This window comes from Palaemon carinicauda, chromosome 23 (assembly GCF_036898095.1).
Source record: "Palaemon carinicauda isolate YSFRI2023 chromosome 23, ASM3689809v2, whole genome shotgun sequence".
NCBI lineage: Eukaryota > Metazoa > Arthropoda > Malacostraca > Decapoda > Palaemonidae > Palaemon > Palaemon carinicauda.
This window is the reverse complement of record NC_090747.1, coordinates 84,429,819-84,434,818: the sequence shown is the minus strand read 5'-3', so window position 1 is coordinate 84,434,818 and position 5,000 is coordinate 84,429,819. Positions and strand designations below refer to the sequence as shown.

Sequence of the window (5,000 nt, the reverse complement as noted above, 5' to 3'; positions counted from 1 at the left end):
ATCGACGGTGATTATCTAATGACCTTGAGTGAGCTTTGAGAACTTGCATAAAGTCTATTGAAACACGACTGTACCATTTATTTGAGGTAAGGCTTGTTCAGTGAAGGCCGTAACAGCCATTTATGGGAAAGAACCGTCACTTACAAGTCTGCTCGGTATCTGCGGTGCTGATCGAAAAGGGCGTGGGGCTTGCAACCTCACCACTTAAAGCTTAAAATATTAGTATATTACGTAGTAGTGGTAAGTCTTCATGAAAGAATTTTATTTTAAAACGTAATAACTTTTTGTTATAATGTTTAGCGAACTGTCGTATTTAGTTAATATGACATGCAATGGAGAGAAACAGGTTTCATGAAACACGTCCAAGAAGAGAAAGCGTAAGAACAATGCGCTTGAAAAGAGGTATAAGAAAGATATTTATCATTGAAATTTCTCTTCCTTTCAGATTCAACCTGTTTGATGGAAGGGTTGAGCAATCGATTCTATTGTCTCTTGCCGTTATTCTCCAGACCAAGGTAAGTTTTCCAAGTTTTCAAGTGTCCAATACCTGAGGGTCATATATTACAGTATTTATTTAGGAAAGGATTGAAACCACAATAACGTGTCATTTTCCAGTAGTTCCAGGTGATTGGTGATTATGAGTTATTATTTAAACGCTAAGTGTTCTGAGTGTTATATTTCTATGGTACACTCTCTCTCTCTCTCTCTCTCTCTCTCTCTCTCTCTCTCTCTCTCTCTCCAAGACTGGAAGATGCAAAATACATCCGAAGATGCATTAGCAACTCTCTGGTGGATATACGAGGGGCCTCACACTGAGGGACCTGGGGGAACCCCCCAAACATAGAATAAGAGAGTAAGAGAATAAGTAGCTTAGTTGTATTTGAAGGTCAGAGTAAATGATTGATCATTACATGGCCGAAAGTGAACAGTTTTTATCTGATATCTTTTCATGATAATCTCGAACCGTTGGCCAATAGAAATTCCCTATACCATAGGTCTTTTGATATAACTAACCTCCTTTTGCATTCCTTTCATTTTATAGCTTTTACTAATTAATCTTGAGTGATTCTTTAATTAGTTATATACATCGCCTCTTGCCTCTTCTCTCTCTCTCTTCCTCTCTCGAGTTGGCCGAACTCAGTGTAATGACCTTAATGTCATCTTCCTGTTCTTTTTTTTCCCCCTCCGTTTTGATGTTGAATAAATATGCATCTGCAAGAATGCATTATGTACTCGTGTTGCCAATTGCGTGCACTTATCTGATTGCATTCCCCTGCAAGAATGTTGCTGAGTATGAGCCTGTTTCGCTGCACGCTTAACCCTGAGAGGTCCTTCACGTCTACATTCTCTTGATCCCGATGGCAAATTTCAGGAAAGACTTAGTTCATCGCTGCATAAGACAAAGCCTTATTGCTATCTCTCTCTCTCTCTCTCTCTCTCTCTCTCTCTCTGATATCAGCGATGTTTGGGTGCACGATATTTTATTATGAATTATGATTTCGTTTTTATTGTTCTTCTAGATTAACGAATTATTTATTAATGACTTGTGTGCTAATAATATTTTTTATTTCCCTTTCAATGGGATCCGCCCAATTTCTATTTTTAAAATAACCATAAACAAGTTTTTTCAATATAGATTTATTTTAATAATCGTGTATATTTTACAAGTAGATGAATCTATGTCAAATATATTTCTATAGAGACATCGAGAGATAATATGCTTATCTTAGTTTAAATAAGAAGATTTTATTATGTGTTGTTTGTGTGTTTACAGTATGCAATTGAATAGGTTCTCCATTGACTGTTGCAGTTCGCTTTTTTCCACGCTGAAAATGATTGGAAATTAGGATTGCGCATTTAATTTTTATATATTCAAGAATAAAAAGTTTCTTTACCTGCAATTATTAATCGGTAGATATGTTCGTTTAATATTAATGTATCTAGCACTTTCAGTGAAACGTTTTATTTTCAGTTCGTACGTCTTAGACCCGTTGCTTTTATATAATAAGAATATCTTTCTTTTTGATTACTATTTATTTGATAACTAACTTTTTTGTTATTATTGACATAGATTATTCATGGAATATAAACAAATAACATTTCATCCTTACTGGGCTCTATTCGCATTTCTTATTTAAGGAACTTAGAGATCTCAACCTTTGCACTGTATTAAGGAAACTTACGGCTGAAAATCTAGTGAGCTAAAAGGGTTATAGCAATAGAAGGCTGCAAGGTGACACCAAGATTTTTTTTTAAGAAAGTGAAGGGAATAAAAAAATCATGTTTATTTTTTTAGAAACGCATTTAGGTATTGTAAGTCTTTGGGTAAGAATACAATGCTCTTAACTTTCGAAAATAAAGTTATGTACTCTCTCTCTCTCTCTCTCTCTCTCTCTCTCTCTCTCTCTCTCATACACAGACAAAGACACACACACACACATACACACACACACACACTTCTAAATACCCCTTTTCGTGGCTTTGTAGCAGGATTATTCTGTGATATAGGAAATTATATTCTTTCGTATTTGGTAAACTTGAGTGCATTGATGGCTTAGAAGTGTCATTCTGCCAATTTTATGGGCTAGCCGCCAAATCTCTCTGATAGGAATAAAAAATTATCTGAAAAACGGTAATTTTCATGACAGACGTTATTGTTTATATAAAAGTGGAACGAACTCTGAAAAAGACTGACTTCTGGAGATAATTTCAAATTTGACAGTGATATGTTACATTGAGTAGTATTGTTCGTGGAATATCAACATTACAATCAACTGTATTATTAAGGCTATCTTGAGTTAAATGGAATCGGCTGTTCTACAGCAATAGTAACAGCAGCATTGGTAGCAGAAGTAGCAGCAGCAGCAACAGCATCCCGGCAGCAGTACTTGTAACTGGTGTGCCGTCAGGAAATAATCTCAAAGCGTCCATCATGTCGCTTAGTCTTTCACAACCGGCCGCTCGTGACAACCTTGGGAGCTCCTGGATCATTTCATAACTCGTCCTATTGTATCTATTATTCTAAAAAGGTTGTAGAGTTCTTGATAATATGCAAATCGGCAATTGTAAGTGTAAGGCAGAAGCCATTGTTCTTAGAGCTATTGCGAAAAACTAAACTTCAAAAAGGAGAGAGAGAGTTAGTTCACCTGCTCTTGTCCCCATACCTTAGGCATTGGGACTGAAAAGCTCTGTTGTTCCCTCTGCTGCTGCCTGGGATGGAAAGACAAACGTCTTGGGTTATGGGGCGAATGGGATGGAAGAAAAGAAAAAAAAAGTGGGTTGAGACTTTTTGGTAACGGGTTTCGGGAATGGAAAATCTGCGAGAATTACGGATGTTAGGAGAGAAGGGCAGATGGGAGTAGTATCGAATATGAAGCTGGAAGGGAATCAGTAGTGTTGGCAGGGATGCCGAGATAGAGAGGTAAGAGATGGGAGGGACTTATAATTCTTAGGTGAGCAACAGTCTTATGCATATTCATGTAGATGGTTGTTGCAATCAAATTCCTTTGGATCTAACCAAATATGGAGAGAGAGAGAGAGAGAGAGAGAGAGAGAGAGAGAGAGAGAGGGGTGGGGGGGCGTGCGCAAAACGCCTCAACCTTGGTTTCCCTTGGCTTTCTTCTATCCTCCATGGGATCCTTACTACTATACCTTCTCCCTAAGGAGCCGTAAAGGAATTTTAAAAATCTATTATTCATTTATACAGTGTCGTGGCCAGAGTTATGCGGTTGATGTAACTCGTGTCATAATAACAGTCGGCTATTATCCATGAATCTTGACGTGGAAGTTGTTTCATTGTCCGGGGACTGTTGGTGGAGATATATCAGAAGCCGTCTTGTACATTACATATTATTTTATAAGAGTTTCTTATCTGTTTGTGCTCGGATTAAATACCCTCTTCAACCCCCTTACTCTATCTTCCTCTTTTGGTATATCTTAAGCAAATTCTCACATTGGGTATTGGGCGACTTGATGAGCTTATATTCTCCGAGTTTGGGTTCTCATCAGCATTTTGTCATTTGACATTTCGTGATACATTTAAGGCAGATAGGATTTTGCCAGATTCTCTTTTACATTGTAAGCGGCGATAAACGTGTTTTATTATTTCAAGTCTTCATTTATGACTGACTGGACTAATTATTCATTTCTTTTCTTAACAAATAATAATTTTGTGTGCATTTATCAACCTAAGGTGTCAGTGACACAGCTTTTGTAAAAACAGATTACATTTTATGAATGGAAACTCTTTATTTACGCTTTTTACAGCAGCTTCATCGTTATCACTTCAATACCACCATATTAATAGCTATTATTATTATTATTATTATTATTGTTATTATTATTATTATTATAGAAATTCATTCTTGAGGAACACTCCTAGGTCTTTTGCAAAATCCTTTTTCACGATAAACTGAAATCCTAGGTGTCAGAAGCATCTGCCGAGTGGGTCCCTCACACCCTAAATATTTTACAGCATATGAAAAATCCGGGCGGAAGGAATTGTGGGGTGAAAAATAGTTGCAGCGATTCTGGTGAAAGTGCGATGTCAATGAAATCGTGCATTCCCATAGATGCAGAAGTCATGTTCTAGCTCTTCCCTGACTTCTGGCCACAAGTGGGAGTCCAGAAGGTCGGGTTCGCTTCCTCTTTGATAGACGCTACTGATATTATCCTGATTCAGACCACTATAATACTCCGTTGGAGCCAAAACACGGAATTTGCCTTAGTTTTTTGTCTCATTCTATTATAAACAGCGGGGATCAGGATTAGAGATCTGGTTCATTTAGAATCTCTCTCTCTCTCTCTCTCTCTCTCTCTCTCGTTATCCAAGGCTCTTTGCATCTATCCATTATGACGGGATTTCCATGCCGAGTTCTAGATGTCATCTGGTTTTCCTAAAGTGTCTAACTAATTTTTTCATGAACTGGTGGCTTTATGCGTTACGTAATTAATGGAAACTATTTACTGAGGAGAAAAATGTATTTAAATATTTTTTTTCA

At 37.2% G+C, this 5,000-nt stretch overlaps 1 long non-coding RNA gene across 1 annotated transcript in view; it reads left to right on the top strand.

Annotated features, from left to right (window-relative positions):
* The window catches only part of LOC137616978 (uncharacterized), a 663,858-nt gene that overhangs the window by 396,321 nt on the left and 262,537 nt on the right, over nt 1-5,000 (top strand). The window contains exon 4 of the long non-coding RNA XR_011039537.1: nt 446-515. This is a non-coding gene — a long non-coding RNA (uncharacterized lncRNA). The remainder of the gene's footprint in view (nt 1-445; nt 516-5,000) is intronic.